The sequence below is a fragment of the Protopterus annectens genome, chromosome 7.part1 (assembly GCF_019279795.1).
Source record: "Protopterus annectens isolate FY-2018-M chromosome 7.part1, PAN1.0, whole genome shotgun sequence".
NCBI lineage: Eukaryota > Metazoa > Chordata > Ceratodontiformes > Protopteridae > Protopterus > Protopterus annectens.
Window position 1 is genome coordinate 472,121,829 of NC_056740.1, and position 22,804 is coordinate 472,144,632.

Consider the following 22,804-nt stretch of genomic DNA (forward strand, 5'->3'; position numbering starts at 1 on the left):
ACTCTACTCTCATCTGCTCTGCCCCCACTCTACCAGAACTACAACAAATCACACAGGAATCATTCTCTTCTGTAGGAAGCTGGCTATCCAATGCTCAGCTCCTACTCAACCCAAGTAAGACAAAACTTCTGCTGTTCCAACCTTCCAAAGCCACCCAAAACACCCACCACTTCAACATTCTTGCCAAAGACAATACCATCATCTCTCCATCAGAACACACAAAATTACTCAGTGTGGAAATAGACAACAAATTTAGATTTGACACCCACATATCTCTCACAATAAAAAAGTTCACAAGAACCTTGGTGCATTGTATAGAAAACACCAATTCCTAAGCAAGGCAGCTAGAATCCCTTATAGCCAATTCCCAGCTAATCTCCACCCTACTCTATGCATCCCCCATACTTACCAACCTTAGACAGACAGACCTACACAAGCTGGGTGCTTGGTACAACAAAACTGCTAAATTTGCCACTGGAACCTCCTACCGCAGCCATCATTGTGTCTCCCCTAAAGAACTAAACTGGCTAGAACTCCCACAACTCCTTCACTTTAATCAACTTACCCTCGCTTATAAACTTATTAACCACCCCCCTTAACATCCCTTCCCTTCAAACCCTTCTCCAACCTTATCACTCCACGAGGCCCCCAAGATCAAGCAACTAAAATCAACTCACTGTTATCAAACCGAAAAACTCAGCAGGAGAAGCCATATTTTCATGTACCAGATCTAAACTTTGAAACAATCTTCCACCCTCTATAACTACTCTACCTTCCAGCAGCCTTTTCAAGATTGCGCTCAAATTCCACTTAAATTTGCACTGGCTTTGTCCTTGTTATAATCCAGACTAACACCCGCACCCTTACCCCCCACCTTGACTCTTAACCCAAGTATACTGCAGCCACTACTAACCACAGTCAGAAATAGCTAGTCTTTACATACTTTAGCATCTTGTCTGACAACTATGTTACTAATATTATAAGCAAAAAGAAACTATCTTAACTTGCAACATTTACTGTATATACTGTTGATAATCAATATCTTGTTATTGTGTTAAAGCCAACAACCTGTAATGTTGTTTACTATTGCTGCAACTTTGTATCTCTATTTATCATGTACATGATGTGGAGCTTTTCTCCCCGGGCATCTGTTGAAAAAGGACCTGCGTCCAGTCGGAATTTCCAGGTAAAAAAATGTAAATAAATAAATAAAATAAAATAAATATGTTTTGAATGTTTGCTTACAAATACATTAAAAGGACTAATTCTGCTAGACATTAGTTGCCATCTTTCCATCTAAGCAAATTTTATTTACAATAACCTGTACCTCCATTTGAGCAGATAATTTTAGCTTTGTGTCTTCTGTCTACTTTACTTGTTTTGAATTTATTCATGATTTATTTTTGGCAATACTAAATGAGATGCCACTATAATCTGAGTAGGCCGGATCCAGCATCAGTTTGTGATATAATATTGTGGTTACCCAAGCAAAGAAATGCACTGAAAAAAAAAAAAACTTTTTATATCTATATATATATCTATATATATATATATATATATATATATATATATATATATATATATATATATATATATTCCAAAGACATGCATCTGGAGCATTTCTCCCCGGGCCTCCGCTGAAAACAGGCTCTGTGGAACCTAGTCGGACTTTCCCGGTCAACAAATGATAAATAAAAATAAATAAATAAAAATACATATATATATAATATATTTATATATATATATATATATATATATATATATATATATATATATATATATATATATATATATATATATATGTATATGGGTTCACTACATAATCTTGAAATTTTATAATACCAAATTTCAAAATCCCGAGACTATGTAGCTGAAACCCCTAAATACCGAAAGACCAAAAACATGGAATTCAAAATACAGAACATGCAGCACACATACAGCACACACATGCACATACACATGACTTCCTCCCACAATCAAACATGTCATCCTACACTACAGATAAGCAGGGGGGTTGCACCCCCTGCACCCCCCCATGTGGGGTGGCTGCACCCCTCACACCCCCCTACTTAAACATACTAACTCCAAGGTTGCACAGACACACAAGGGAAACTCACACCCACACATTTTACAGTCCCTCACACACACACACACATCACATTCACAACAAACACTGACACACACTAAAGCCACTAACCAACACACTTACACATAGATACTTAACTTCCACCTATCCATCAACAAACTGCAACACCAGAAGCGCTACTTCAATATCTTCAAACAGCGGGATTTTGTATTTCGTGCTTCTGGTCTTTCGGTATTTAACGGTTTCGGATACATAGTCTTGGGATTTTGATATTTCAAAATTTTGAGATTATGTAGTGAACATATATATATATATATATTAGAACTTGGGTCCGTCTTGAAAGTAGGTCATTGTCCTAGTGGGGCTAATTCAGTTAACAAAGTATAAATTAATAAATATGAAATACATTATAGGATTTGTCTTCCCATTGTGAATGCATATTCTTTAGGTCATGTGCCACAGAAACTCCCGGTTATTTAAAAATTCTTTCTTTCACCAGTGATGCCGTAATTTTCCTAATTAGCTGAGCTCTAACTCACAGGTTGATGTTCTCAAACTGTTACCTGATGTCACTTTTTCTCAAAACGAATCACTTACCAAAGCAACTAGCTCTCACCATAACTAGCTCTCACCATAACTAGCTCTCACCATTACTAGCTTTCACCATAACTAGCTCTCACCATAACTTGCTCTCACCATAACTAGCTCTCACCATTACTAGCTCTCACCATAACTAGCTCTCACCATAACTAGCTCTCACCATTACTAGCCCTCACCATAACTAGCTCTCACCATAACTAGCTCTCACCATTACTAGCTCTCACCATAACTAGCTCTCACCATTACTAGCTCTCACCATTACTAGCTCTCACCATAACTAGCTCTCACCATTACTAGCTCTCACCATAACTAGCTCTCACCATTACTAGCGCTCACCATAACTAGCTCTCACCATTACTAGCTCTCACCATAACTAGCTCTCACCATTACTAGCTGTCACCATTACTAGCTCTCCCCATAACTAGCTCTCACTATAACTAGCTCTCACCATTACTAGCTCTCACCATAACTAGCTCTTACCATTACTAGCTCTCACCATTGCTAGCTCTCACCATTACTAACTCTCACCATAACTAGCTCTCACCATAACTAACTCTCCCCATTACTAGCTCTCCCCATTTTTTCTCTAAGAATTCTGCAGTGAAGCTGTTCTTGCTTCACTGCTTTCTGCTATTTTTGAGTCCTTTCATTATCCTTTCTCCGAGACGTACCTGAGGGTGCTTCTTGCTGATCTTGATAAATGCCATTATTCTGTCTTCAGAATCTTGAACAAAAGCATTTTAGTAATACGTTTCAGTCACAACCTAATTAGGATATACAACACAAGCAAACAATGTATAACACAGTAAAATAACAACAATAATTATCAAATGCAGAACAAAATAAACAATGTGTCTGTAGAGCATCAATAGGCAGAAGCATAGAGAAACACAATGGCTATTTAATATGGCATAGAAATACACTCCAAAAGGCATTCAGGCATTGAATAGCAGTACTACAGTTAGTATAAGTCTGATTATAAATCCAAACCAGCTGCATTAGCTTTGAGCCTGCTAGTGCAGTTTTAGTTGTCTGAAGAAAACAAAACTTGTAGGAAGCAGAGAAAATCCATTGGAAGATACAGTACTATTCATGGATGCAAAATCGTCTGTCTGATGGTGACATCTTTAAGAAAGCAAATAAAGTAGATGTGAATAAATTTGTTTTTGATATTAAAGCTCAGATATATGACTTGCTTTTAGAAGGCTGTATAACACCTGAACTTATAATTATTTGCATAGAGCTGAACCAGTGATGTCTGTTATTTATGGGCTACAAAGATACATAAGAATGGTCACATTCCACCAATGAGGCTGATTGTCTATGGAAATAGGTGGGCTACAATGGCCCTATCTAAGTATTTAGAAAGAAGTTTTTCTCCTTTTTTATTAAATTATCACATTTATATTAAAGATGCTAATGATTTTCTTGAATCACTTTATAAATGGTATACTATCAGTTCCTCAACCAATGTTATTTTTGCTACCTTACATATCAGATCTTTATTTATGGTAATTCCCAATGATTATTGGATCCAAGCAAGAGGTTCTCCTGCTCAATTCTTGGCTGGAGTGCTGGGAGTGCCTTCTGTGTGGAGTCTGTATGTCCTCCCCGCGGTTGGGTGGGCGTTCGAAAGACATGCATAAATGGGCGTGCCATACGTTGAAGGTTGAACATCGAGCTGGCACCTTAGCCAATCATTAGTGGGCCGGAGTTCCATTGTGGCGACCCCCAACCATGAAAAGCCGAAAGACAACAACATGGAATCCAAGCAATAAGAGGTTTTTTGAACACCTATAGCACAGTCACTGGAGGCAAGATTGAATTATGTTGAATGCTTAATATAGTTTTGATGAACAATATCTTTATATTTAATAAGGAATTTTATCTTCAGCAAGTGGGAGTTGCTATGGGCACCCCCATTGCTAATAGCTATGTGAATTTGGTGTATGCTTATTGGGAAGGGAAATATATTTATAATGACAACTTAACATTTAGGAACCAACATCTTGCTTACTATGTTCGATATGTTGATTATATCTTGCTCACTTGGACTGGGGATACTATTCAGTTAGAATCTTTTGTTGCAGAATTACAAAATGCAGCTGGTTTTCTTACTTTTGATTTGAATTATTCTAATCAAGTTATACATTTTTTTGGAAGTTACTTTATTATTTGATAACAGTCGTATTGATAGTACTATACATAGAAAACATGTTCACACTTCCAGGTTTTTACATTATGATAGTATGCATCCTCAATATATTTATAAAAGTGTTGCAAAAAGTCAATTTGTTAGGGCAAGTAGACTAAACATTAATAATGAATTATTTACTGATGAGCTTTCTGATATGACTAAGGAATTTCAGGCCAAGAGCTATAATAAAGTTATGCTTGATAGAGTTAACGAGAACCCTCTTGTTGAACGACATACTTTCCTAAAGCACTATTTTCAGATAGAAGTTCTGCACCTCAGCATTTTTACTCTACTTATAATATAGTAAGATGTACTATGAAATATAACGGACATAGTACCTTGATTAAGGAAGTTCTGCACCTCAGCGTTTTTACTCTACTTATAATATAGTAAGATGTACTATGAAATATAACGGACATAGTACCTTGATTAAGGAAGTTCTGCACCTCAGCGTTTTTACTCTACTTATAATATAGTAAGATGTACTATGAAATATAACGGACATAGTACCTTGATTAAGGAAGTTCTGCACCTCAGCGTTTTTACTCTACTTATAATATAGTAAGATGTACTATGAAATATAACGGACATAGTACCTTGATTATGGAAGTTCTGCACCTCAGCGTTTTTACTCTACTTATAATATAGTAAGATGTACTATGAAATATAACGGACATAGTACCTTGATTAAGGAAGTTCTGCACCTCAGCGTTTTTACTCTACTTATAATATAATAAGATGTACTATGAAATATAACGGACATAGTACCTTGATTAAGGAAGTTCTGCACCTCAGCGTTTTTACTCTACTTATAATATAGTAAGATGTACTATGAAATATAACGGACATAGTACCTTGATTAAGGAAGTTCTGCACCTCAGCGTTTTTACTCTACTTATAATATAATAAGATGTACTATGAAATATAACGGACATAGTACCTTGATTAAGGAAGTTCTGCACCTCAGCGTTTTTACTCTACTTATAGTGTAGTAAGATGTACTATGAAATATAACGGACATAGTACCTTGATTAAGGAAGTTCTGCACCTCAGCGTTTTTACTCTACTTATAATATAGTAAGCTGTACTATGAAATATAACGGACATAGTACCTTGATTAAGGAAGTTCTGCACCTCAGCGTTTTTACTCTACTTATAATATAATAAGATGTACTATGAAATATAACGGACATAGTACCTTGATTAAGGAAGTTCTGCACCTCAGCGTTTTTACTCTACTTATAATATAGTAAGATGTACTATGAAATATAACGGACATAGTACCTTGATTAAGGAAGTTCTGCACCTCAGCGTTTTTACTCTACTTATAATATAATAAGATGTACTATGAAATATAACGGACATAGTACCTTGATTAAGGAAGTTCTGCACCTCAGCGTTTTTACTCTACTTATAATATAGTAAGATGTACTATGAAATATAACGGACATAGTACCTTGATTAAGGAAGTTCTGCACCTCAGCGTTTTTACTCTACTTATAATATAGTAAGATGTACTATGAAATATAACGGACATAGTACCTTGATTAAGAACATCACTTGTAAGAATTGGCCCTTTTTTTATCTAATACTGATATTAAACACCTATTAGGACTTCATCCTTCCTTCACCTTTTGTAATGAGAGACATTTAACATCTCAGCTTTGTTATAAAGATCTTGAATTAGGTGAAGCATATGGATGTCAATGTAATATTAATATTAAGGGAACTATTTGTGTCATAATTGTTTGATATGTAGCTATATTAATACTGAACCTACTTTCATGCATCCCATAACTGAACAAGTTTTCTACTTTAATGATTTTGCTACATGTTCTTCTGATAATTTAGTTTATTTAGCAAATTATATTAAATGTGAACATTTCTATATTGTTAAAACTAACCAAAAACTGAAAGAAAGAATACAATCACACCTTTCGGAAATAAGAAGATGGATGGATATAAATGCGCTATTTAAACATATTAAAATGCATGGCAAAGAACACAGTTTTAAGTTTAGAGTAATACAGAGGATCTATGTTAATTTAAGTGGTGGTGATATAATATTTATTTATTTATGTATTTATTTGCATTTTGTTTTCCAGGATAATCCATTGGGCTACAAGGAGCCCATTTGCAATGGAGTCCTGGGGAGAAAAGCTCCAGAGAAATACAAATACAGAGTACAGAAAGAGCACAAATCAATACTATACATTTCAATTAAATATTAAATACATATTTTGTATAGTACAAACCCATATTGCACAATTCAAATACATGTTACATAATACAGAAATAAAAAAAAGATTTTCATTAGGAAAATTACATCAGGTTAATTCAGTAAGTAGTATTTTTTTATAGGGAATTACAATGAGGTAATTTTTTAGTCATTGTTCGAATATGTTCCAAGAGATGTAAAACTTTAGGAGGTAGTGACAGGCAACAAAGTTTGGAAAGTTAGGAAGATAGTGTGGTAGAATTAGGTTGGATGAGAGCAAGAGCATTTCCATTATGAAGTAAAGTGTGAGTGCAGTGAGGTTTTAAACAAGGAGAGACTGTTGGTGGTGTGGATGGGAGGAGGGAGAGTGTTCCAGAGGCATGCAAGAGAGAAGGACATCAATTGATTCCCAGCAGGATGTGTTGGTTTATGCAATTTAATTAGGTTTTGGGAATTGGGTCTTAGAAGTTTATCAGGTTTATGCATTTCAAAGGTATTTGCTAGGGAGGGGCAGAGAGATGACTTATGAATGAGTTTGTGTGCTTGGATTAGCTGGGTATATGTGAAGAAGTTTGGTAATTCTAGCCAACATAGTTGGTGAAGGGAATTACAGTGGTAAGAAGAGGCTCTATGACCTGCCGCAAATTTGGATATTTTGTTATAATAAGATGAGAGTTTTGTTTTGAGGGAAGATTGTAGGCTGGTTAGGATGGATACACCATATAAAAGGGATGGGATGAGGTATGTATTAGCTAATGTAATCCTGGTAGTGGGAGAGATAAAGTGATTGTGGCGGTAAAGCATACCTAATTTTTTTATGTTTTTTTTTATATTTGCTTTAGTTGATTGTGAATGATAAATCCTAGTAATTTTTGTGTCAGAGACTATTTCTAGGGGGGTATTATTATTGCTGGTAATTATGAAGGATTGTTTGTCTAGGGAAGAGGTTTTAGATGCATTGAATAACATAAGTTTTGTTTTGGTTGCATTAAGGACTAGATGGTTGTCGAGCATCTACTGTTCAGTGAAAGAAAAGGCTTCTTGTGTTAGATTGTTTAGAGTTGTGATGGAAGGGGAGGAACAGATTATAGTAGAATCATCAGCATATTGGATGACACTGGAGTTAGGAATGGCTTGGAAGAAATCATTTATGAATCTGTTGAATAGTAGGGGGCCTAGAATGGAACCTTGGGGACGCCTGTGGATGTATTAAGGAAGGGTGAGGTAGCTTTTTTCCATTTAACTGCTTGTTGCCTGTTTGTGAGATAGCTTGAGAACCACTGGGTAGAGGAAGGGGGCAGGTTAAGTTTAGAGAGTTTGGTAAGAAGGAGGTTGTGGGAAATAGTGTCAAATGCCTTACAGAGGTCGAGGAAAAGAGTGGATATGAAGTGGCCAGAGTCGTGAGCTTTGTTGATTGTTTCTAGGAAGGAGAGGAGGACAGTGGAGGTACTATGACCTGGTCTAAAGCCATGTTGTGTGGGGGTAAGTAGCTGAATATTGATGAGATAGGGTAAGAGTTGTTGGTGTACAGACTTTATAAGTAGCTTAGAAATAGGGGGTAGGATGGCGATAAGGTGAAAGTTTGGGATGTCATTATTATTGCCAGCTTTATGGAGAGGAATAATAAAGGCCTTCTTCCAGAGCTAGGGGACCTGGCTTTCTGAGATAGAGTGATTAATTAGTATGCTGATAGGGAGAGCAATGGCTTCTGTGGCTACTTTTAGGAAGTAGGAGGGAATTTCATCAGGGGCATTGAAACCAGGTTTTAATTTTAGGAGATTTTTTTTTATGGTGGATATAGAGATGGGATTGATAGAGAAAGATGGAAGTTGGGGGCAAGTGATGCTAGTGGAGGAAGGGATGGGAGCACGTTGAGGAGGGCTTGTAGAGGTGTTGATGAAGGATGATGTTAGCTTGCTTATGGACTCTATGAAGAAAGAGTTAAATTGGGTGGCCAAGTCCATGTCAGAGGCATCTGGGTTGGGGCAAGGGTTTTCTTTTTTCCCGGGTTGAGGAGAGATGAGATTCCTTTCCAAAATAGTTTGGGATTGGTACTGTGGTTGGTTTGGAAAGTGGAGAAATATACTTTGTGGTCTAAGGTAATACATTGTTTTACTTTATTTCATAGTGTTTTATATTCGTTTAGGGTGATAGTGGTTTTATTTTTATGGTAATGTGTCCACACTTTGTCATGGAGTCGCATAGTAGCTAAGGTGTTTTTGGTTAACCAGCGTACAGGGTTACTTTATATATGTTTTGTTTATAGAGGGGCAAAGGAGTTGAGCAGGTTTGTGAAAGTAGAGTTAAAGTAGGAGAGAGCATTATCTAGGGAAAGAGTTTTTAATGGGTTCCAGGTTGTGCTTTTAGTGCATTTGAGAAGGTTTCAGCATTTAAGTTCTGTAGGCAACGAGTAGAAATATTAGTGGGAGTTAGTTGTATAGAAGAGGGGAGACGGTGGGCAAAAGTGGGGAAATGGTCAGCTAGTGGGTCTGGGAGAAGACCACTATCAGAGATATAGTGAGGATGGGATACAAAAATCCAATCTATTGTAGTTCTAGTGATGGGGTTCTTGGAAGGCCTGGTAGTGGAATTGATTAGTTGTGTAAAGTTATATAAGTTAATATTGAGTGAGTTAGTGGGAGATTGGATTGTGGCCCAGTTTATGTTCACGTCTCCCAGGATTATGGTTTTGTGAGTAATCTTGGTAGAGACCCAGGAGGGAATATCTTCAAGGGATGAGATGTTGTCTCCAGGGGGAATATAGAGGGAGAGAACAAATATGAGTTTATGCATGTTTACGTGGAGTAGGGCTGGTATTATTTATGCCTTGCCAAATTTGGGAAAGGGTTTGGTATAGGGGTGAGTAAGAGGGATGCTGAGTAAAGGAGTGCTACACCACCTCCCTTTTTTGTGTTCTGTCATTCCTTAACATGCGGTAGTTGGGAGGAGTTATTTCAGAATCTTGTATGTGGGGCTTAAGCCAGGTTTCTGAGATGGAGAGAATATCGGGCTGGTTATGTAGAAGACAGGGATAAAGGTTTAGAATTTTGTCACATAGGCTCTTACAATTTAGAGCTGAGAAATGGAGGAGTTTGCTTGTTCCTTGGGGGGTTGGATGCAGTGTAGTAGAGGGGCCTGGGTTTGGGTGGATGTCCCCAGACAGAAGAATAGAGATAAGATAATGGATGAGGTATTTGGTTGTTTGGGGTGTAGTATACAGGTAGAGAGCATTGTGATTGTTAGGCTAGTGTAGTTGGGAACAGTGTTTTTAGAGTTAGACAAGGAGTCTATAATAACCAAGACTGATGTTGCAGAATACAAGTGGATCAACTATTTTAGGGCTGACAACCCCCCTGGCTTGAACAGAAAAACTAGTATAAAATCTATGTTAAATCTTACAAGAGAGTTTTTGTGATTTTGTTATTTTATATATTTTATTTTATAATGATATTTTACAAGGCAAAATACAAATTATGTAAGATATTTTTACTGTTCTTCAGTATATAATATGTCTTTAATTGTTTTAATTGCATAATTTATTAATTATTATGCTAGCCAGTAGTATAAATGCAGTTTTAGCTTGAGTCTGTGTTGAATACTGATGAAGACTTGGTTTTAACTTGAAAGCTTTGTTGTTTTACTGTTTATGTTTCTGCTTTATTAAATTCTCTGAGACTGCTGAATCCTTGGTTATTTTCTTTATTGGTCATTTTTACCAGTGGAACCCATTCGGACATTAAGAGAGTGTGTTTGCTTTTTGTCACAGCAGATATGATAAAGATGCTGGGTGGGATAGGTGATGAAGGGCTCCTGAGGGTATTTGTAGCAGTGAAGAGGGAAAGGCATACCCCAGATGACAGGAGAATAAGCATAATGCCAGTATACAAAAGAACAAAGGGGACATCCGCAACTAAGGATGCTTGATAAATGGATAATTAGAATACTAGAAAGTAAGATGGGAGATGAGCAGTTCAAATTCAGATCAGGATGTAGCACAACTGACGTGATGTCTGCAGTGAGGCAGATAGTTGAGAAGAAGCTAGAGATGAGGAAAAGTCTATTTGGGCATTCCTAGACTTGGAGAAAGCATATGGCAAGGTCCCAAGAAAGCTGATTTGAGCAGTACTGTGGTGGTTCGAAGTCCCAGACATTTTGACAGAATTAGTGCAGGCTATGTACTAGGACCCAATGACTCAAGTGTGAACAGTGTTCGGTCTCACAGACGGGTTCCCAGTGGGAGTGGTTCTGCATCAGAGTTCAGCTGTGAGACCTCTGCTGTTCATACTGATGATTGACTACATTAGCAAACAGCTTGGAGGGGACAGATCAACAAAGTTTTTGTATGCAGATGATGGGGAATTACAGGCAGAATCTGAGGAAGAACTTCAGCAAAGGACAGTGGAATGGAATGCAAAACTGAAGGCACATAGGATGAAATTAAGCACAGATAAGACAGTGGTAATGGCAACAAATTGGGGAAATCAGAAGAAGCTGAGAATTGAGATATAAGGAAAGATAGTGAAACAGGTTAATAGTTTCAAGTATCTGGCAGGGGTGGATGAGGAGAAGTGAAGTATGAATGAAGAGGTCAAAACTTGAAACAGAGGGGCTGCAGCCAAATGGCGTAGAATGCCAGGTGTAGTGAATGACCGAAGAATGCCAAACAAGCTGAAAAGTAAGGTGTACAAGACTGTGGTGTGACCAGTACTACTGTATGGTACAGAAACCTGGGCAGTAACGACAGAGCAGATAAGGAAGCCAGAGGTCATGGAAATGAAGTGACTTTGAAGGGTGGTAGGATGCAGACTGTGGGACAGACAAAGAAATGAAAACATAAGAGCAAAAGCCAAAGTAGTTCCAGTTGCAGAAAAGATCAAACAGAACAGATTAAAGTGGTTCGGGCACATGTGTAGAAAAGCAGAAGACAATCTTGTGAAGAAGATTTGGGACAGACTGGAAGAAGGTAAGATGAAGTGAGGATGTCCAGCAAAGAGGTGGATGGATTGTGGGAGAGAAGATCTGTGATAGTCAGGTATAAGTGCTGAAGAAGGCAGGAGTTTGGCACTGAATCAAGAGAGATGGCGACGGTTAATACGACACCCCGACCGCCATGTAGAAAATGGGAAAAAGGGGGCTGATGATGATGATGATGTTTAAATAGAAGTAGATTGTTTTTAATATGTAAGCAGCCTATTGCCACTCGGGTGTGGTGAAGAAAGCCCTGGCCACATTCCAGCCAACATGTGGTCACTTAGTAGCTTACGTAACTAACAGACCAATGGGGGAATGGGCACGCCCAAACTAGAGTTAAGGTTTTTACATAGTCATTCCTTCAGCAATCCCTGGTGGAGACTAGGGACATAGGGTGGGGGGCATGATCCAAACTGGGGAAGGGTAGTAAATATGTCTGAGCTTCCACAGAGGCAAGGGTGAGACACATTCTCATTTCCAAGAGTAAGTTACTAAAGTAAAATACCCCCCAGTTAAGGGTGATGGCGAGACACATAGAATGCCTTTAGTTTCCTTGCCAGATCCAGCTGTATCACAGGGCATCTTTGGAGAAAGGAGGAGCTGGAGGACCCGGCATTGGAGGTGGAGCACCGCACAGAAGGCCATATGATGAAGCAGAGGAGCACAAAGTGTTCCAAAAATGTAACCAGGCCATTACAAATATAGTTTTGCTCATGCCATTCAAACAATATCTGAATGTCATGGTATACAGCTGGTAATAGAGCAAAATGTCAATGTGTCAATGAATATGATGGTATAGCTACTCTTTTATGAAAATTATTATCACCATACATTTTCACCGTAGTGGTCACAAGACAGAGATTGTTGTGGGATTATTTTTTTTTTGTATGTATTCCTGATTCCTATTATTTTTCTAACTTGAATAGTCATGCAACTACAAAAATGCAAGGATGACCTCCCAGTATGATTACTTCTCTTTTATACATGGAGTGATTATAATTTGAATGGCCTCTATTCCCTTGGTCTTAAAATAAAGTGTTCAGTTACATGTATACTGACCTGCTATAAGGGTCAGCGTCCGGTGATTTCTCCTGTCCACCTGCTGAATCTGGGCATACTGGGGCAATGCAGCAATTGCCTCATGTACACAGACAACCCTCTCCTCCTACACCCCAACACTACAACCTGCGAGAGATGCACTTACATAGCCAAACTGGAAGCAAAGCTCTCTCCAGCCAAGATTGTGCTAGACAGTCATAGGTTCATAGGTTCATAGTTTGGTACTAGGCTATTGGCCCTAGGGTCTATACAAGCCTAGCCATAACAATTCCCTGGATATTTCTTCCCACAATATTTACTTCTCTGGACCCCTGTCTAGCAGGGTGACTGACATGATCCCCAGGGTGAATTTCCTATCTCCCATCCAATCATCAAGGTTTCTTTTGAAGAGGGCCAAGGAGGTGCTCTGCTTGACATGTATGTGCAGTCTATTCCAGAGTATGGGGAGTCTCTGGGTCAGGAACCTATCCCTCCAGCATATTTTGTTCATTGTGATGACAAGGTTTAGATCCCTGCAGCGTGTGACTCTGAGGGATTGGGATTTCTTTAAGTGGAGCATGTCCAACAGCTCAGGGTTTGAAATGGCCTTGTATGTTAAGCAGAGATCGCCTCTGAGTACACGATATGCCACAGAGTATAGCTGGAGTTTTTCAGATGGTCAGCATATGGCATCTGCTTTGGGCCTGTGATTCTTTTAGTTTGGTATTTCTGTGGCCTTTACAACTGTTGCAGATGTCTTGTGAGGTACATACCAAATGGGGCATTATACTCTATAATGGGTCTAATGAGGGATGAGTACAGTGGGACAATGACCTCCTTTTTTCTGGATGAAAAGGCCTTAGTGATGAGGTGTGCCACATAGAAGGATTTCCTGACTGTTGTGGCGATGTGGTTATCGAAAGTGAGACCACTCCACCTGTGTCCCTAAGTCTCTCATCACATTTTTGATGTTTAGTGTACTGCCACCTATGTGGTAATTCATAATTCATGGGTACATGTTTTTTTCCAAAGGGGATAACTATACATTTCTTGGCATTTAGCTTGAGTCCATGGCTCTGATACCAGGCATCTGTTTCTGTAAGGCCCTTTTGTAGAATATCCACATCATTTGGGAATTCAATAATGGCTCCCAGTTTGCAGTCATCTGTGAACTTTGTTAGCCAGAGTCCCTTAGTGTTGGCCTGTACTTCAGAGAAGTAGATGCCAAACAAGAGTGGTCCCAGGATTGAACCCTGAGGCACTCCACTTGTGACTTGCCTTGAGCTGGATTTGGAGTTGGCTACTTTTACAGTGTGGGTTCTGTCAGTAAGCCAGTTGGCAACCCATCGAGTAACATAGGGATTTATGCCCAGCTTAGTAAGTTTATGTATGATACCAGAATGGGGGATGGTGTTGAAGGCCTTGGCGAGGTCCAGATAGGCTGTGTGGACCACCTTACCCTCATTCACAGCTCTGGAGACTGATTTGAAGAAGTCAATCAGGTTCAGGAGACAAGATCAGCCCTTCACAAATTCAAACTGGGTGGGGTACAGTGTTTGAAGGTTGCCAATGTCTTTGTTTATAAGTTCCATGATAATGCGTTCCATGCCCATGCAGATCAAGCTCGTCAGACTGATGGAACGGTAGTTGCCGGGATGCAAGATGGATCCTCTCTCTTCCCAAGAGGAGAAGGTTAACACCTGCACTACACCTCAAGCAATACATAGCCCTTCTAAACTCACACCACCAACATCCACACATGTTAACACTAAACCCACTTATGTGGAGGCCCATAACATTAACATGCACAAGCAACAAGGACCTCCTAAGCTGAAACGCAAACAAACAACAATCAGAACCAAAGTGACACATAGCTCAAAATACCAATGTGCCACCAAACAACTGCCCCTAGACAAGACAACGTACCCAACACTTTAGTCATAGGTGACTGTATAGTCAGGCACACTGATGTCCCACTCACCAGGCTAAACAAGGAGAAAATTACTGTCAGCTGCCTGTCAGGTGCCAGGATCCGCCACATAATGCATGCACTCAAGTCACTCCACAAGTACAAATATGACTCTGTCATTGTCCATGTTGGAGTGAATGACTTGAGAAGTACCTCCCTGGAATACATGAAAAGAGACATGGAAGAGCTCTCAGATCATGTGGCCTAGGCAGGTATGACCCTAGCCCTGAGCGGCATCCTGCCTTTGCCCAGATTGATACCACAGTATAAGGAGAAAATGATTGACTTCAACAATTGGCTAAGTTTCTGATGTCATTCAAAGGGGATCCAGTATCTGTCTGCCTGAGACGACATGATCGACAAACCATGATGCTTTGCTAGAGATGGTCTGCACCTGTCACCCCTGAGATTCAGGTTACTAGCTAAGGCTCTTGCCACCACTATAGTGCCTTTTTTAGACAAGGCTCAAAGGACAAAACCACCACCGTAACAGATTTAAGCATGCAAAATCTGAAGGTAATGCTACTCAATGCTAGAAGTCTAAACCTCAAAATGCACTCTCTCGAGGCACTCCTAAATATGGAGAACATCGATATCTGTGCAGTAACTGAGACCTGGTTCAAGGCTCCAGAAAGCACCCCTGCAATACCAGGCTACAACTCTTACCACACTTTCCGGCCACCAAGCCAGGACCAAAGCACTAAAGGTGGAGGAGTGTCCATATTCACTAAGGATATTCACACCTTCAGGCTATTTTCCCAACACAATGCACCTGAAGTTCTAAAGGTGCAACTAACACTAGGTAAGACTGCAATCCAAATTGTAGCTACACCTTTCTAAACATACTAGAAAATATTTAGATACAACCAAACACCCTAATATGGGGTGATTTCAACTACCCTGCCATTAATTGGGAAAACTACTCAGGTACCAACACCTTCGCCCAACTTTTCTTGGAATTCATAAATTCTAACACCCTGGACCAACTAATCCGTAGCCCCACCAGCGGCTCAAATATCCTATACCTGGTCATTACCAACATGGGAGATTGATGCTCCACACCAGTGGTCACCCCCCTCATCGGTCAGGTCTGAACATAAGCTAATCGCCCTTGATGTCCATGCCCCCCCCCCCCCAAGTAGGGAAACCTCCATAAAAACCGTCTCCAAAGCCAACTTCTTGCTACTCAAGTCAGAAGTGACAAACATCATGACACCCATGCAGATGGGAACTGAAAGTTTGACTGCTGAATCCTACACTAAGGCACTGTATGAGCAAATCCTCTCATGCATGAATCATGCCATTCCAAACAGTACCAAGACGGTCTCCTCCAAAAAAAAGGAACCCAGTCTGGTGGTCCTCTGCCATAAACAAACTATACAACAGAAGGAAGAAACTGGTGCAGAAAAGAGGAAAATCCCAGGATTCAAAAAACTCACTTACCAGCCTCAGTAAAAAGCTGAGATCCCTTATAAAATCCTCCAAAGCTAGTTACGAAAATAAAATTGCCAAAGATTCAAAGGCAACCACAAGGCATTCTATAGATATGTCAAGAATCTAAATGGCAATGCTCAGATCTGCTCTGAGCTATAACAGAATGGCATTAAATATACCGATCCCATGGATATTGCCAATATCCTGGCAGATCAATTCAGTGCCAACTTCACCCCCCTCTCACCCCCTAAAAGGCCCATCTCAATACCAAAAGATTGCCAAATTCCTTTAATCATGGCCAAACAGGTAAAAAATGCACTCTCCAAAGCTAAGAATACAGCATCCATGGGATCAGATGACATCCTGGGCTGTGTACTACATGAGCTACAAAATGAACTGGCACCTCACCTAAGTGTCATGCTTAATCATAGCCTCACTTCAGGCTTTGTGCCCAATGAGTGGCGCACAGCTACAGTTATCCCACTCCACAAGGGGGATCCACCTTGGATCCTGGGAACTATTGTTCCATCAGTCTGACGAGCCTGATCTGCAAAGCCATGGAACACATTATCATGGAACTTTTAAACAAAGATATTGGCAACCTTCAAACACATGGCCCCACCCAGTTTGGTTTTGTAACGGGCCGATCTTGTCTCCTCAACCTGATTGACTTCTTCAAATCAGTCTCCAGAGCCATGGATGAGGGTAAGGTGGTCCACACAGCCTATCTGGACCTGGCAAAGGCCTTCGACTCCATCCCCCACTCTGGAATCATAGATAAACGTACTAAGCTGGGCATCAATCCCGAATTCACTTGATGGGTTGCCAACTGGCTTACTGACAGAACCCACACTGTAAAAGTAGCCGACTCAAAATCCATCTCCAGACAAGTGACAAGCAGAGTACCTCAGGCTTCAATCCTGGGTCCGCTCTTGTTTGGCATCTACTTCTCTGAAGTACAGGCCAGCACTAACGGACTCTGGCTAATAACATTCGCAGATGATTGCAAACCAGGAGCCATTATTGAATCCCCAAATGATGTGAATATTTTACAAAAGGGCCTTACAGAAACAGATGCTTGGTGCCATAGCCATGGGCTCAAGCTCAATGCCAAGACATGTATAATTATCACCTTTGGGAAAAAACATGTACCCATGAATTACCACATAAGTGGCAATACACTAAACACCAAAAGCGTGATAAGGGACTTAGGGACACAGGTGGACCGTGGTCTCACCTTCGATAGCAACATAGCCACAACAGTCAGAAAATCCTTCTATGTGGCACACCTCATCACTAAAGGCTTTTCATCCAGAAAAAATGAGGTCATTGTCCCACTGTACTCATCCCTCATTAGACCCATTATAGAATACAACACCCCGTTTGGTATGTACCTCACAAGACATCTGTAACAACTGGAAAGGCCACAGAAATATCTCATTAAAAGAATCACAGGCCTAAAGCAGATGCCCTATGCTGACCATCTAAAAAATACTCCAGCTATACTCCGTCACATATTGCCTACTCAGAGGTGATCTCTGCTTAACATATAAGGCCATGTCAAACCCAGAGCTGTTGGACATGCTGCACTTAAAGAAATTCCAATCCCTCAGAACCGCACACTCCAGGGATCTAAACCTGGTCATCACAATGAACAAAACATGGTCAAGGGATAGGTTCCTGACCCAGAGACTCCCCATATTCAGGAATAGACTGTCCATACAAGTCAAGCTGAGTGCCTCTTTGGCGCTCTTCAAAAGGAACCTTGAGGATTGGATGGGAGATAGGAAATTCACCCCGGGGATCACGTTAGTCACCCTGCTAAACAGGGGACCAGGGAAGTAAATATTCTGGGAAGAAATAGCTAGGGAATTGTTACGGCTAGGCTCGTATAGGTCCTAGGGCTGATAGCCTAGTACCAACCCATGAACCTATAATGAAGGCTATAAAGGCAAGTGTGGACAATAAAAAGAGCTCTGCCTTTTATTGACTTATTGAGTATAACATACCACTTACACATAGAAAATAAATAAATTATGGGTTTCACTTATCAATAAACAGAAGAATCATATTTTCTATTAGGGTTCTACTGTTTAGAGCATGCTATCCTACATGAAAATGTGGCATAACTCTTTTTACCCCATGTACCTATGGCCATTTACTTAAGGCCTTTTTAAAACTAGATAGTCAAGTCTGGGTGCTCAACTCAGTTTTTTTTAAGAACTTGAGTATAATTATTAGTTTTTTATTGATGTATTTGTTTTTTTTTGCCAATACAAAAAGTGATTCATTTCCAGATGAGCAACAAAAGATTGGATCAATTGGTGAGAATATTATACACAGATTGAAAAAGGAAGGGAATAACTGCAGAAAATAAAACCTAACTCTTCTTCCCACATTTTATAATCTCCCTGTCCTAATCTGATTAAACTTAGTTTTACACCAGTCCAGGGCAATATCACCTAGTTAACAAGAGTTTTAAATCTATCTTCCGATTGTGTAGAGTCTTGTTTCCATCACTATGATGGTGAAAATGGTGTGGGCAAAGGATGATGCCAATGTTTACATTTATATATAAGTATTTTCTTCAATATTTAAAACTAGAATATGATGGTCAGGATATATATGAAGGAAATGGCTTAATGGCTAAGATGTTTACCTCACAGGCACAAAGTACAGGGTTTGATTCTCATTTTTGACAGATGCGCTGCTAGGTTTATAAAGGCCCCAGTGGTCATTAGCCTAGTATACACTTAAGGGGTGGGAGATTGGAATAATGGCTCATTTGTTTACTTTACAAACACAAGGGTCAAGGTTTAATTCTCACATGGGGTAATTGGCTAGACTTAAAATGGCCCACAATGGCGGTTAGCCACGTATTAATCTATGAAGCTATGAGCCTGTAATACAGTACAGTGATCTTACAAACCAGAATGGAAACAATTGCACATCAACATATGTAATGGTAAAACAAAAAATATACGAAGAATATACACAAAGTATAGGAAATAGAATATGGTTAATCATACAGATAACACTGAGGTTTAAGGCTCTTAACTATTAGGAGTGACTTTCTGTATAGAGGGAGTAGCATCTGATCCCTTCTGCCTTCATTTTTCTACTGTGTGACTCTGGGCAAGTCATTTAATCAGATAGTGTGCCTGGGTCATCCATGAAAAAAGACCCTTGTGTCCAAGGAACTCACCTGGTTAACAAAGGATTAAAAAAAGATTACTGGATTTTTACAAATAATATCCATATACTAATACAAAAAATATCCATATACTAAGACACTCTTCAAAATGTTTATTTACGTGAGTCCTTATTTAAAAAACACAGATCATTATATTATTTATGGCAATGCATTTTGTCTCGTGGTCAGTGCAGGAAGGCAAAGGCTGTGAACTATAATTCTTTTGGTTGGATTTTATTTGCTCTCATTTACCTCCCTGTCTGACCTTGAACAATTCACCTAACCTGACATTACTCCTTTGTTACCCCTGAAAAGAGATTGTGGGCCTACCTGGTTGGCAGACAGGTGTTATTATTTCACTTTTGTGCAGGTACATGATTTATTGAAGGTTCAAATTTCAATATGATGTTGAGTTGGAAATAGAATAATTCTATGCATATTTAACTGTGTAGATGATCTTTAGGATTTATAAAGGTCCTCAGTGCTCATGTAAACTGCAGGTAGGTCATTTATGTGATATTGAGAAGATGTTGACTGGCTGTGGCCAAACATATGGTTAGAAGTCAATGGGAACACTCAGAGGTTAACCATACACAGATGACACACATCACACTGGAGGACACATCACTTTTAGCTCTGGGCTCTGCAGCCTACATATCTGAGCTTGTCTAGTTTCATTGTTGTGGTGGACGATGTGCCTCAGACTTCACCCTGCGAGTCCACAGCACATCACCCACTCCTGCTCATGCAACTCTACAATGTCACCATGTCCAGTTTGTCAACAGAGTTCCATGCCAATCTAGGTCATTTTCCAGGTCATGTATGAGCTACATCTACTGTGGGATTCCACAGCACATCACCCACTTCTGCGCATGCAACTCTACAATGTCATTGTGTTCAGTTTGTCAATAGACTGCCATGCCAATCTAGATCATTGTCCAGGTCATGTATGAACTACATATATTGGCGCCAACAGGGGACACAACCTCAGCATTGGTGTACACCATTTGGAAGTATTGCATCATCTAAGAAATATCCAGCATATCACTTGCAACACATAACAATAGACACCATTGTATGTGGCCTATTGCCTGCTTAGATGAGAGTGGTTAATACTTGACCACATATCCAACAACATGTGGACCTACCAAGTAGAAGAACCTAGAAGACCTCATGCCACATGAAGCATTTATGAAGTCCACATGTGTGACAGAAGTGGGAAACATGTGAACTGTCTTTGTGGTGCAACAACACATTGTATATAATACTCTGCGCATTGTACACCACCTAGCAGGTGATGCAGTAAAAGCCCCAACCATTGATGAGCCAAACACTATGTGGAGTACGTGTAGGGCTATGATGGAGATGTGTGTTCAATCAGTAGCTCTCAGCACCTCAATGTTGTAAAATATTTTTATGGTGTTGGTTGTCTCTTCTGCTCACGATGGAAGTCATTATGTATTCTCCAGTATGCTGTAGCATCATGTTAAGGAACTAGTGAAGGATTCATGGGATTAACACCTGTGAAATTTTTAGGATGCCTCCCCGTGTCTCTAAATTGTATCCTTTCCTTTCTTATCCATACCCTCACAATTTACTAATAAACACATAAGTTTCTATCTCCTACTTTCCCTCTCCTGTAATTCCTCTCCTCTTCCAACCCTGTACTATAAGATATGTATACTAAGGACATTGTATCATGTAACTCCCCTCCTCTTCCAACCCTGTACTATAAGATATGTATACTAAGTACATTGTATCCTGTAACTCCCCACCTCTTCCAACCCTGTTCTATAAGATATGTATACTAAGTGCAGTGTATCCTGTAACTCACCTCCTGTCCCAACTCTGTACTATAAGATATGTAAACTAAGTACATTGTATCCTGTAACACCCCTCCTCTTCCAACCCTGTACTATAAGATATGTATACTAAGTACATTGTACCCTGTAACTCCCCTCCTTCTCCAACCCTGTACTTTAAGATACGTATACTAAGTACACTGTATCCTGTAATTCCTCTCTTCTCTCAACCCTGTACTATAAGATACTTATACTAAGTACATTGTCTCCTGTAACTCCCCTCTTCTTCCAACCCTGTACTATAAGATATGTATACTAAGTACATTGTATCCTGTAACTCCTCTCCTCTTCCAAACCTGTACTATAAGTTATGTATACTAAGTACATTGTATCCTGTAAATCCTCTCATCTTCCAACCCTGTACTATAAGATACGTATACTAAGTACATTGTGTCCTGTAATTTCTCTCAACCCTGTAATATAAGATATGTATTCTAAGTACATTGCATCCTGTAACTCCACTCCTTCTCCAACCCTGTACTATACGATACGTATAAGAAGTACATTGTATCCTGTAACTCCCCTCTTCTTCCAACCCTGTACTATAAGTTATGTATACTAAGTACATTGCAACCTGTAACTCCCCTCCTTCTCCAACGCTGTACTATAAGATACGTATACTAAGTACATTGTATCCAGTAACTCCCCTCCTGTCCCAAACCTGTACTATAAGATATGTATACTAAGTACATTGTATCCTGTAAGTCAACACCTCTTCCAACCCTGTACTATAAGATATGTATACTAAGTACATTGTATCCAGTAACTCCCCTCCTGTCCCAACCCTGTACTATAAGATACATATACTAAGTACATTGTATCCAGTAACTCTCCTCCTGTCCCAACCCTGTACTATAAGATATGTATACTAAGTACATTGTATCCTGTAACTCGACACCTCTTACAATCCTGTACTATAAGATATGTATACTAAGTACATTGTATCCAGTAACTCCCTCCTGTCCCAACCCTGTACTATAAGATATGTATACAAAGTGCATTGTATCCTGTAACTCCCCTCCTGTCCAAACCCTGTACTATAAGATATGTATACTAAGTACATTGTATCCTGTAACTCACCTCCTGTCCCAACCCTGTACTATAAGATAGGTATACTAAGTACATTGTATCCTGTAACTGCCCTCCTGTCCCAACCCTGTACTATAAGATATGTATACTAAGTACATTGTATCCAGTAACTCCCCTCCTGTCCCAACCCTGTACTATAAGATATGT